This window comes from Tamandua tetradactyla, chromosome 4, assembly GCF_023851605.1.
Source record: "Tamandua tetradactyla isolate mTamTet1 chromosome 4, mTamTet1.pri, whole genome shotgun sequence".
Classification (NCBI taxonomy): Eukaryota; Metazoa; Chordata; class Mammalia; order Pilosa; family Myrmecophagidae; genus Tamandua; species Tamandua tetradactyla.
The window spans coordinates 40,848,898-40,861,951 of record NC_135330.1 but is presented as its reverse complement, the minus strand read 5'-3'; the positions used below and the strand labels follow the sequence as shown (position 1 = coordinate 40,861,951).

The window sequence follows — 13,054 nt, the reverse complement described above, 5'->3', positions numbered from 1 at the left end:
TGTGAAAAAAAAAAAATATGAGCACTTGACTTTAGTATTTAGTTGTATAGGCCCTACCCTATAAGGTTTGGATGGCAGCAAGGAGGGTGGTTGATAAAAGCTTGCTAATCTCTTTGATAGGCTGTATCATAATCAGGACAGGCTCACTGAGTATGTGCATGTATTAACCTTCTGATCTTCCATAAACTATTAGTCTGTCTGAAATACAAATTTAAAATTTGATGCCATTCCAATGTCCCTGAAACTTACATCTTAATTTCAAAAGATAGCAAGTCAAGTATCTTGAAAGATCCATATTGTAAAGATGGCTGTGTTTTTAAAAGTGTGTCTAAAAGAAATACCAAAAGTACAATTTACAAAGACATATCCCAATTTAAATATTTGTAAAACTCTGTTGCAGTTGGGGTGGTGGGAGAAGGAGGAGGTAGCAAATCAGTTATAAATGGCACCAAAGCAGGACCCGAAGCCTGAATTCCAGGAGGCCAAGCAAGTGCTGTACTTTCATGGGCCTCTGCTTTATGGGGCAAAGTGTGCAAAGGTTGCCATAAAGGACAAGCAAGTGAAATACTTTATACATTCCAGTGGTTGAAATAAAAACTGGGATGAATGGGCTCCAGAGAGCAGAGTACTCAAATATGTGGACACCAATCTGCAGAAACAGAGAGAATTTCACAAAGCCGATCAGGAACAATATGCAGAGGGGAGGATGTGAGGGGCTGCCCCAGGAAAGATGACATCTGGTCTGCAGCTGAAAAATATTGAAGGGAAAACAGAAAAGAACAAACAGAAAACATCTGGAAATGGAGATGATGGCAGTACCAGTGAGACACTTCAGCCTCCTTGGAAGAAAAGGGCCCAAGTAGATCCTGCTGTTGAAAACAAGGAAACATTCATGAACAAAGCTGAAGTTAAAGATTCCTGAAGAATTAAAACCCTATGGTTTGTTGATGACTGGGACTTAATTACCAGGCAGCTTTTACCTTCCTGCCAAGAAGAATGTGGGTTACATTCTAGAGGATTATGCAAATCACAAGAAATCTCAAGGAAACACAGGTAATAAGGAATATGCTGTTAATGAAGTTGTGACAGGGATGATGTCGGGCACTCGGCTACTCTGTAAATCTGAGACCACAGCATGCTGAGACCCTTGCAGGTCACCCTGCGCCCTCACGTCCCAGGAGGCTCCACACACCTACTCAGATGATTTGTACGAACTGGGGCAATGCTGGTTTATACACCTCTGAGTGAGAAGCGCCTTGCTTTATTACTGAATCATCGTCATGATTTCCTAAAGGATCTTGCAAAGAATTCTGCGACTTTGTTTAGTGCCACTGATTATGAAGTGGCTCCTCCTGAGCATTCCTGGAAAGCTGTGGGACACTGCGGACACCCACTTATGTTTGAATCTCCATTAACACATTTTTTGTTCCTAGTCCTTTTTTTGTACAAATGTACTTTGAAACCGTTAGTATATAGTAAAATGGTTGTATGTTTATTTTAAACAGAAAATAAAAGGGGGTGTGCTCCTTTTTTCTTTTCCTTTTTTTTCATTTCAAAATTGCTACCAGTATATTCAGTGATGGACAACAGAGAGACATGCTGTAGAATGTGTTATGACCTAATTGACAAAGCTGCTTTTGAATGCTGTTGGTTCTATTCCTTTGACTCTATGCACTTTGATAATATGTGTTAATGCTGTATGACAAAATGCTCTGATTAGTGCCAAAGGTTCAATTCCATGTATACAACTGAATACACTCATCTATTTGTGCTCTTTTTTGTTATGGTACTTAAAGTAAAAAGACCCTCCTTTGTAAGTCATCAACATTGTTCCTTAGGCATTTTATCTTTGCTCAGATTGTTGAGCAATGATGGCTTGCCTTCTGGCTTTTGTATTTGTGTCTAATGCATGTTTTAACATGAAGGCACAAGTGCATTCTGTAGCTACAGTTTTCTGGAAAAGTCAATCTTTTAGGAATTGTTTTTTAGATCTTCAATAATTTTTTCTTTGAATTTCAAAGAAAAAATCTCCTTTGTATCAATTTTGGTGTGCTAACTGCTAAAACAAATAACCTCAACATCTCAGCAATTTAACACAATGATGGTATATTTTTCACTTAAGCAAAGTCCAATGTAGATATTTCTGACCAGGAAGCTCTCCTGTAAGGCTCTCCATCCTGCATGGAAGAGAAAGGGAGGTTTGGGGGCCTGGCTTGGAAAGGACTACATTACTTCCACACCTTTTCATTGGCCAATGCTCAGCCCCATGGTCCCAAGTATATGCATTAGAAAACTGGAAAACAGTTGTCCTGAAGCTCAGGAGGAAAATAAAACCAGTGTGTTGAACATTGTGAATGCCACAGCTGCTTAAACTACTTTCCTGAAACATAATTCCCTCCTTTTTTCGTCATAATTTTCCATCCTCTTTGTATTAGCTAGGATTCTCTAGAGAAGCAGAATTAACAGGAGATATCTGTAAATATAAAATTTATACAAATGTATCACATAACCATGGGTATGTAGAGTTCAAGGTCTGTACGGCAGGCCACGAGCTGACAGCTGCAATGAAGGTCCTCAGTGAACTCTCAGGAGAGCCTGGCTGGGCAACCATGGGGAAACAAGACTCTAAGATCTATAAGGCAGGCCACAAGCTGGCAGTGCCAATGAAGGTCCTCAACAAACTCTCAGGAAAGTCTGACTGGGCAACTGTCGGGATGTAGGAGCCATGAAATGTCCTTATAGCAACAGACAGGCCAGCACTTGCCTGACCAGACAACTGGGCACCACCTCCTGGCCAAGTTGACACATGAACCTGACCATGACACTCTCTTACCACTCTTTCTCAAATTCTTTTCAGGATTCTCTTCTTCTACCTCATGATTTGATATTCTCTATGATTCTATACCTGACCAATAACTCATTCCTTCTTATTCCTATGTGTTTTCCCTCAAAGATCTTGTCCTTTTCCCTGACTTCAACTAGCACACATATGCTGTTGATTTCCACATTTATTTCTACCATCCAAAGCTTTCTCCTGCCTGCTGGGTTGTATTTTCAAATGCTTATGAGGCATGTCATCCAGATGGCCCAGATATTCTCAAATCTGATCATGTCCCAAGATAATTTATTATCTTCCTCCTAAAACATACGCTTGTTCCTTTATCTTGCTATTTCAGGGAATGACACCATCTCACAGTGGTTTCTCAAACCATAAACTTGGGAGTCATTCTAATCTTTTTTCTTCCCCTTCACAATAAATCTAATCTCTCTCTAGGTCCTTTTATCTATATCCCTAGGTAGCTTTTAAAATTTTTCATCTTCTTGCTATCAAACCTGTTAAATCCCTTAATTTAAGTTTTATCATCTCTCGTTCAGTCCACATAATCACCACATAACCATTATTACTTTCTTAAACTCTTCCTTATCAATTCTATCCTCTATATGGCCACTATAGTCATAATTTTAGACACAGATCTTACCAGCTTACTTTCTTTCTTAAAATTTTTCACTGGCTCCACCTCTGATGAAAGCTATGAATCCTCTCCTCAAATGGGACTTTGACAAATTGTCTGCTCTTCTCATAATTCCAACTTCCAGCCCCACTTCCCCAAAGTAGCTATTCCAACCTCATCAATAACCAAGGTAATGAGGGAGAAACTTTGGTCCAGCCAACTTATCATTTGAAAGGCAGAAATAAAACAAGCTAAAAATCATTTAGGGTAAGCCAATATTATAATGTCATGAAAACCAATTATGAATATTAAATCCAAAAAGGCTGGGAGTAATAAGAAAGTTGAGGTTATGGCTATAAAGACAGGTCAGTCAGAGTAAGAGTAAGCTAAGAAGAAGAAAGAGTCTGAAGCAATGGCTCAAGAAACTTTTGGGCATCCACAGCTAGCTTTCATTGGTTGGCCACCATATTTTTGGTTGTTGGATGACAGAGATTGCAGAAAATGAATGGCAGCCCCATGGCAAAGCTTAGGACAGAGTGAACTTAAATTAAATTCAAAGTGAATCCAAATAAAACTAATATTATATTTCCCTAGGACTGAGAAAATACAATATCAAAATTATCTCAAGAAACTCTCCAACTGAAAAAAAGAAAAAGGGGAAAGCAGCTGTAGTTTGAAGGGAAACCCACTTCTGTTCAGAAAAGGGAAGTAAAAAAAAAAATTAGTACCAATTTCATATATGTTTCTCTTTTCTTAAAGTTTGAATGGAGAAACTGATATAATTAGAAGTTTACCCAATAAAATTGCATGTTGGTTCTCACGTCAACATTCCATCTGCTCAGAGAATGTTTCCCAGTCTAGAGATGGAGATTTTTAAGGAGGTCTCCCTGATCACAGAATTAAGGATAATATCACTTTAAAATAAAAACAACAGCATGAACCCCCTAAAATTCTTGTATCAGTTGGGATTACATTCTGCTTTAAGAAATAGAATACCCAATATATGGGAATGGCTTAAACAAATTAAGAATTTATTTGTTCCTCATGTAAAAATCCGGAGGTACAGTCCAAGGTTTGTTTGGAGTTTTACGTGACAAGTACTACTTGGCTATCATTTCCAAGTTAACCTCCTTATCCAAGATGGTTCCAACCACTGGAGAGAAAAAGAGAGAAAGTGTGTGACCTCTCTCTTTGGCTATACTTGCTGGAAGTCATACACCTTCACTCACATACCATTAATCAGAGATTAGGCACAGGGCCATGTAGCTACAAAAGGGAATGGAAAGTGAAGTCTTTATTCTCAACAAACGTGCCAATTAAAAAATCTGGGGTTCTATTACTAACAAAGAAGAGGACAAGGGATATTGCAGGATAATCAGTAACAGTGTCACATTCTAATGTCTTACTCTATTCTCACATGTGTCACTGAATTTATTCTCTTTTTTCTATATTTGCTGAAAAATAATTAAATAGAAGATAATTCATTTCAGCAATGTAACTACTAGACCTGATCATTCTGCTACATTTGTTTATTTGTTTGTTTATTTCATTAACAGGATATGGATTCATGAAAAGCATGAGATAAAAACTTTTTAAATTAAAGACTGAGAATAAATTCACTGAAATATATTTGAATACATGCAAAATATATAAAGACAAACAAAACTGACGAAGATATCAAACCATCAAGAGAAAAAGACTTCCAAAAAAATGATAAAAGCGCAAGCTCAAAATATAAATAAGTTATACATATTGTATACATATATATAATACACAAATTTTATTTGCAGAAATGGAAAATCCAATCATCAAATTTATATGAAAAGGTAAGGTACAATGAGTAGCTAAAGCCATCTTGAAAAAGAAGAACAAAGTTGGAGGACTCACACTCAGCAAAACAGCATGGTACTGGCACAAAGATACATAAATAGACCAATGGAATCAAATTAAGAGTTCAGAAATATACTCTCACATCTACAGCCAACTGATATTTGACAAGGGTGCTGAGTCCACTTTTTGGAATAGTCTCTTCACCAGATGGTACTGAAGAAACTGGACGTTCATTTGCAAAAGAATAAAGATGGACTTCTACCTCATATCATATAAAAATAATCAACTGAAAATGGAACTAAGGCCAAAATATAAGAGCAAGAACTATAAAAGTCCTAGAAGAAAACATAGGGAAGAATCTTCAGGACCTTGTGTTACACAATAGTTTCCAAGATTTTATACCAAAAAGCACGAGCAACAAAAGAAAAAATAGATAAATGGAACCTCATCAATATTAAAAATTTCACGCACCAAAGGACTTTACCTGAAAGTAAAATGAAATCTACACAATGGGAGGAGATATTTGGAAGCTACAAATACAATAATGGCTTAATATACAGGATATATAAAGAAATCCTACAATCTAACAACAAAAAGTCCAATTTAAAAATGAGCAAAAGACTTGAGTAGACATTTCTCTAAAGAAGATATACAATGGATAAAAAGCACATGAAAAGATGCTCAATATCATCAGCCACTAGGTAAACGCAAATTAAGACCACAATGAGATACCATTTCACACTGTTAGAATGGCTATTATTAAAAAAAAAAAAGGAAAATCACCCGTGTTGGAGAGTATATGGAGAAATAGGACACTCATTTGGTTGTTGGTAGGAATGCAAAATGGTGCAACTGCTGTGGGAGGCAGTTTGGCAGTTTCTCAGAAAGTTAAGTATAGCTTTAACATATGAATAGGTAATCCCTATTTCTAAGTAATATACCCAAAAGAACTGAAAGTAGGAACTTGAACAAATATATGCACACCAGTGTTCATAATGGCATTATTCACAATTGCCATTATTATATAAGATGGAAACAACCCAAGTGTCCATCAATGGATGAATAGATAAACAAATTGTATTACATACATACAATGGAATATTATTCAGCTGTAAAAAGGAATGAAGATCTGATATATATATATATATATGACAACATGGATTAACTTTGACGACATCATGTTGCATTAAATAAGGCAGACACAAATGACAAATATTCCATTTTCTCACTGATGAAATAATTAGAATAAGCAAAGTCAGGGTGGGGATAGGGAATGGGGAAATAATGCTTACATTGTACAAAGTTTCTATTTGGGGTAATGGAAAAGTTTTGGTAATAGATGGTGTTATTGACAGCACTATATTGTGAATATAGTTAACGACACTGAATTATATATTTGAATGTGGTTATAAAGGGAAATTTTAGGTTGTATGCATGTTACTAGAATAACATTTTAAAAATCGCTTAGGATGAAGGACACAAACAGTGATCTCTAATGTAATCCATGGACTATAGTTTATAGCACACTTAAAATAATATTCTTTCATCAGTTGTAACAAAGGTACCACACTAATGCAAAGTGTTAATAATAGGGGTGGTATACTGGAACTCTGTATTTTCTGCTTGAGTTTTCTGTAAGCCTAACTTTTCTAATTAAAAAAAAAAGGTAAAACATATATAAATTAGAATTTCTGGTCACACAGCTAAGAATTTATTATCCTTTTACTTAGGCCCACGTCCTCAAACCAAGTCATTACACATTAGCCATTACTTTAAACTTAAATTGCAAAAAAAAAAAGGCATTTTCTTTTGTAAAATAAATATCACTTATTAACAAATTATATGACTCTTTCAGTATTTAAAATATTCTATACATTCCTAATTTTATTTTTTCATTTCATAATTTAATATTTATTTAGCTAATACTTATTTATATGAGGTTCTATATTATATGCAAAAATATGTGTAATATATAATAAATTCTATAAAACTAGACAACTTCTATTGAAGTTCAGAATAAAGTAAGACTATTTAAATATTTTCAAATACATGTCACTGATATTACCTTCTTCATCATGTGGTGGCTTGGAATTATGTACACCAGAAAAACATGTTCTTAAACTTAATCTATTCTAATGGGTATGAACCCATTGTAAGCAGGACCTCTCAAAGAGACCTTCAGGTAAGGTGTGGCCCAACCGAATCCTAACTATCACTAGGGTCCTTTATAAGCAGAATAAAATTCAGATTCATGGAGAAAAGAAGCCATGCTAAGGAGCCAGAAGTCAATGAAACTCAGAGACGCCAGGAGAGGCCACCATGTGCACTGCCATGGGACAGATAGGCCAAGGGCCGGGGATCTAGCCCCACAGCACCCCAGTCTTCTGGGAGAAAGCTTCACCTTGTTGATGCCTTGATTTTGGACTTCTCCTAGTCTCAAAACTGTGAACCAGTACACATCTGTTGTTTAAACCACCCGTTGTACGGTGTTTGCTTTAGCAGCCAGGAAACTAAAACAATCAGCTTGGAATACAAATATGATTATATCTCCCTCATAATACCAACTGATTACTTTATTAACAGCATTTCCCTTTGGGAAACCCTACTTCTTCTGAAATATATGTGTCTTAAGGCTTACTCATCTCAAAGCAGTCAGTCCTACTTCCAAATGTAAAGTGGTGAGAACTATAATAAAGTACGGAGACCATTATCATGATTCTTCAGAAATTACCACATCATGCATTAACTAACCACTGGTTCTACTCAGCCATACAGATGCTCTTTACTAACAGTGGTATTCTTACTGGTCCTTGCTGCAGTTCTTTAGGTCACCATCAACTTACTTAGTTATTGCATTTGAAACATGACCCAAGCATGTTTCTGGCTTGTCTCAAGAGTAGATGCCACCATATCCATATATTGTGCCACCAAAACACAAACCCTGCTGTTAAAACTGGCACAACAGTTCTGCACATTTTTTAGGAGAGTTTGGAATCCTCTCTGCCAGAAGACTTCACTTAGAATCAATTCTATATACTTGAGATGTCCTAATAACATTAATACTCAAAAGAGGGGGATCAGGTTCTCGATCTTTAAGTCCCAGGAGTCTCCTTTGCTCCCGTGTAAATTTTCCTGCCTCAAAATTACCTAAAAATCATCTCCCCCTACTTAGAACTATTGTGAAGAGCTCACTTTAGCAAGCCACAAAAAGTACCATTATACTTAGTTATTACTTTCCCTAGTATTGGAGCCTATCTTGTATTTTTTGTTGGCTTTCTAGAAGAGCTTCAATGTAAAAAAATTACATTAAAAGTTACATGCGAAAACATGGATGAACCTTGAAGACATCTTGTTGAGTGAAATAAAGCAGACACAAAAGGACAAATAGTATATGATCTCACTGATAGGAAATATGTATAATAAGCAAACAGACTCAGAATCTAGAATATAGGGGAAAGGGTAGGGGTAGGAATTAAGGCTTAAAAGATACAGAGTCTCTATTTGGGGTGATGGAAATGTTTTGATAATGGATGGTGGTGATGGTTGGACAACACAGTAAACATAATTAACAGTATGAAAATGTAAATATAAATAATATCCATATAAGTAAAATCAGAATTTATTTATAACTTAGAATTTATGAACTTGGTAAAACAAAAAGAAAATATATTAAATCTTGCATGTGAGGGTTGTATGGAATTGATTTGATGTACATTTTCTTTTATAAGCAGACAACTAAGCAGTTTCCCAGGACAGAAGAAAAGAAGCTATGAGTAGTGTTCCTTTGGAAGGGGATAATGAGACTACTGAGTTTTTCTGATGTGAATGTCAAGTTAGGTGTGCTGCTGCTGTGAAAAGGCACATCATACCTATAATTTCTTTCATCAACCACAGCTTTGTGAATCAAAGGACAATTTTCTACTCCATTTAGGAGAAAGCAAGAGATACAGAACTTAGATAGTGAGAACTACGTATTACTAATTAAGGAAGCTAAGAACAATCAAAAGACTATGTCTGTAGGAAAGTTAAATCTCATAACATAAATAAAGGACTGCCTAGTGAAGTGATTAAAAGTCTCAATATAGTGGAAAAGCCCAAAAGCATCTTTGGCCATTGAGGATGGGCTCCTTTCCAGACTGGAAATAGACTGTAGTTGAAATGCAGTTGACAACAACTAAGGATCACGAACAAAGGTACAGAATTGTACCTAGGTTTTCATTAACAACTTCTTTTGGGGGTGGGGTAGCATGCATGGGCCAGGAATCGAACCCAAATCTCCTGCATGACAGGCGAACATCTTTTAATCTTGTTTTAAATCTGGTACTTTAAAAATAGTAATCATGGGTGGCCACAATGGCTTAACAGGCAAGAGTTCTTGCCTGCCTTGCTGGAGATCCGGGTTCGTTTCCTGGTGCCTGCCCATGCAAAAAAAAATAGTAATAATGTTTATTAATTCTAGCTAATGCTTATGTTTTACTATGTTAATAAGAGTTACATTTTAATGTATTCATGTTAAATTACACAACTGTATAGCATAATCAAGGCACTACCTATGCACTTTATGACATCGTATCCTAATGGAAGGCAAAGCACCCAGAAGAAATGAGCTAACTTTAGAAGATCAGTTTCTCAAACTCATAACTGAACCTATGAAGAAGTAGCAAATGTATATTGATTAAAGGGGTAGAAAGAGTTCTGAGTCTCATCAAAGATTTTTTATGTTTGCTCTTTGGGTTCTTTTTTCTGTTTCTCACATAAACAGCATTATGAACAGAGAAAACAAAAACAAAAATAAAGGATAGTTTATTTTTAAAAATTGAGGGTGCACGGGTGGTTCAGTGACAGGATGCTCGCCTTTCATGCAGGAGACCGGGTCCGATTCCCAGATCATGCACCCCCCCCCAAAAAAAATTGATATGTGGGTACATTTTGAGGATACCACCACAAATGTACATTTTTAGAAATATACATACATAACTGTTTATTGTATAGTTATCTCCATCTTTTTTTAATCCTGATAAAAATGCATTTTGTCTTACAGTTGACAATATATCAGACCTTATATTTGTGACAGTCGATAATTCTAGTTTGTGTTGATTTAAGCAGCAGAATCAAAGCACATGGCATTATTGATGGATCAATGGCCAACTAGGACTGGCCATGGAATAATGATCCACAGGTTTTTGCATGGTTATTTTTTTGTTGGTTTTTTTTTTGTGTGTGTGCATGGGCTGGGTGTTGAACCCAGATTTCCTTCACGGTAGATGAGCATTCTACCACTAAACCGCCCATGCACTCTGATCCCCAGGAATTCTCTTTCACTAAGGTGATTATTGTTTTCTGATGCTGCAAATCAGAACTGGGAAAGCAGGTGAAACAAAACAACAAAGCTTCAATTGTTACAGACAATAACAAGGGATTATTTCAAGAAAATGAATGAGACAGATGAGTCAATTTGAATGATACATGACATGTTTTTTTGTTTGTTTTGCATGGGCAGGCACTGGGAGTCAAACCAGGGTCTCTGGCATACTAGTATGGCAGATGAAAATCCTGCCACGGAGCCACCATCCTACCGCCCGATACATGACAGTTCAATGCTCTTTTTATATGAAAGTTTTGCAGAATAGCTCCTTGTACACCAAAGTACTTATTTCACTAACTTTGGAGAAATATGGGAATTGAAATGAAGGAACTAAAGTACCTAACTCAAGTATTATCCTTAACCAAGAGGAAGTGGTCCAAAGTGACAGTTCTGCATTAGATATGCCATGCAAACACATCTTTTAATATAGTCATATGAGAAAAAAAAGTTTAAATTAAACCTAAAACTGTGTCTCTTGAGGTACTTAACAGTAGTAGACGGAACTGTGCAGTTACTTCTAATATTCTAAAATATCTCATGACAATCACATTTTTGTCTTTGTTAGAACTGTTCAGGATGATTTAAAACATCACACATTTATTTGTTTCTGTTTGGAATTCAGTTCACTTAGTGTCAAAAGTTTGTGGTTAACTTTTTAAATATTTTAACTCCTAAATATTGAGATATGATTTGTAACCTATTTATGGTTTAGGTGATAAAATCTTTCATAGCATGGGACTCTGGTGCGGAGAATAATAAAAGGGTCTCTGGGTAGAGCAGACCTACTACGTCTGCTAGGCTTCATCAGACAGTTAAAACCAAGGGCAAAGACTGTTAGAAAAGGCACATGTGATTTCCAAATGCCAGGACATCTGCAACCAACCACCAAGGAAAATGTAGAAAAGAAGAGCTTTTCCCAGAGTGCGCAGGCAAGAGATATATTAACTGGCAAGACTCTTTAGGAGCTGAAGCCAATCTATATAACCACTGATAACCTCCTTTTCATGCGTCTGTATCCTAGTTTTAAACCGCTTTAAGCCCAACAGTGACATCTTACAAAATTTTGTTCCTTGTCAATAATTTTTAAATATTTTATGCATATATTTCCAACTCAGAGCTTGGCATGGCATAAATATATAAAGAGCATTTTCCTACATTTCTGCATAACCAGAGGAATTAATCTTCATGACTCCGATAGAAAGTGTCAACAGCATATTTTATCTGCAAACACTCTCAAAGTAAATTATTGTACATTGAAGGGCAGAAATTAGAGAATCAGATGCTATCCAAAGTAAAGCCATGTCATCCCAGATATCTGATTATTTCTGCCCACCTCTTCCTTTATTCTTATCTTCCCATACTGGATAGCTTTCCTATAAAACCCATTATAAATATAAACATCTTCTGCCCACTCTTCTACATTTTATTATGTGATGCTGGGGTTAGAACTCTACCAACCACATTTGTTTTTCCTGCTGCTTCCATAACTTTCCACCGATGTTGGCCACTAGAGGGAAACGGAAAGGTGGCTCCTTTCTTCTTTTTTCGTGTTCCTGTCATCGCCTTAGCAACTGCCCTCCACCCTGGGATCAGCAGCTGACTTCAGTCCCTGCTATGTGTCATTATTCTTAGAACTCACCTGAATGTGCCCGCCCAGAGGAACAGGTACCCGCGGGGGCTGGGAAGTCTCCCCAGTGCTCTTTGCTCCACGTTCCCGCCCCACCCCCTACCCTCCGCAACCCCTGCCCTGGCTCCCCTGGGCAGATGTGGGAGCCAGGCCACGGCGACAGAGCTGAAGACTGTTCTCTGGAGAGGGAGCTGCTGCTTACACTTGCTCTCCCTTTGTCATCTCAGCATCCCATCTTTGGTTTTCTCATTTCTCCAGTATCTGTTTGACCAGTGTCTCATATTAAATTCTCACTCTTGAAATGCCCAATGTCCCTTTTGTTTTCCTGACTGGCCTCTCACTGATAAAACCGCTTTTTTTTTTTTCGGTGCCTAAGAGAATCAGATAAACTAGCTTTAACTATGTAAACGGAATCATTAACAAATAAAATTGGATTTCTTAATAGAGAGGCATGAGATATTAGGAAAACTCAGGTCTGGCTCTCACGGAGCTCTCGCGTCATTAGACCACTGTGCTCCAACCACACTGGCCGTTAGTTCCTCAGATCCACCAGCCCCCCGCCCTGAGTTCCCAGACATGCCTTTCCCTTCACTTGGAATGCTCCTCCCACCATTCACAGATCCCACCACTTCCTTTTTCAGATCTAAGTTCATTTATCACTCTCTTCAAGGAACGTTCTCTACCCCTCCAGGTGAAATTCTCATATACTCTGTATTTCTTCATTTCATCTAAAAGGGTGATAATGAAATAAATAATTGAGTAATTAGCTTTTTTGTTGTT

General features: G+C 37.0%; 1 pseudogene; it reads left to right on the top strand.

The window, feature by feature from the left end:
• Positions 1–606: 606 nt before the first annotated feature.
• Positions 607–12,543, top strand: LOC143680217 (mortality factor 4-like protein 2; annotated as a pseudogene).
• The last annotated feature ends 511 nt before the right edge of the window (positions 12,544–13,054 follow it).